Genomic DNA, 958 nt, shown 5'->3' on the forward strand with positions numbered 1-958 from the left:
TTCTAAGTTCCGTTATTGAATATTATAGGTGTGTAAACTCAGCAAAATATTCTAAAAGAGTCCAGTAGCCCATAATAGCATTGGGTCTTCTGTTTGTATCCCCTCTTTTGTTTAGTTCCCTCATTTGAATATCACACGTGTGTTAACTCAGCAAAATATTCCAAAGAGTCCAGTAGTCCATAATAGTACTGGGTCTTCCGCTTGATAGGCAATGTCAGAAATAATTGACCTGAGTTCCCTAGAGCTCAACATAACACCATGACTTTACTTCTTATACTTCGTTTTTACACTTTTCTGCTGGACGGTTAAGACCAAGATAAAGCAAGACCTATGCAACAAGAGTTATAGCTTTTGGGTCTGATAAGGTCAGTGAAATCCCCTCAGGATTTATCCTGAGATCCTGTATCTCAGATTGTATATCCTTTGCCAGTGTCAGCCATGTGGATGAGTCACAGCCATTGCTTGGCCAATGTGCTCCCTGTGAAAGCCTGAGAGAATGTTTTCTCTCCATGTGACTCTCTTTAGGCACACTCTACATCATTGATCACTCCCTTCTTTGGCTCTATAATGTCCTTGATCAAAAATATGGGACATTACCGAGTTACATGACATTACACTACAAGTTCTCATATGTCCTGAGTCTTAATTGACCTTAGAAGGCTGGGGCCAGAATGTTAGCTTTCCTTGAGGCCCTCCTTTTTCTCTAATTTTGTTCTGAAAACTTAGGCTGTTAACCCCCCAGAAGACAAGCTCATTGTTATTACCCTACAACCTAGGCCGTTAAGCTTAACTTCACTATCTGCCTGAATATCAGACATTTTAGGCATAACAGGGAACAGGTATTTTTCATCAAGAATTGATGAACTTTAAGTCCCTAAAGAATATGATGAGAAAATATTTAAAAATTAGAATATATATAATAATTTTATTGAGAAACAGCAATGAGACAGTTTCAAAA

This window comes from Octodon degus, unplaced genomic scaffold, assembly GCF_000260255.1.
Source record: "Octodon degus isolate 3935 unplaced genomic scaffold, OctDeg1.0 scaffold00476, whole genome shotgun sequence".
Lineage (NCBI taxonomy): Eukaryota > Metazoa > Chordata > Mammalia > Rodentia > Octodontidae > Octodon > Octodon degus.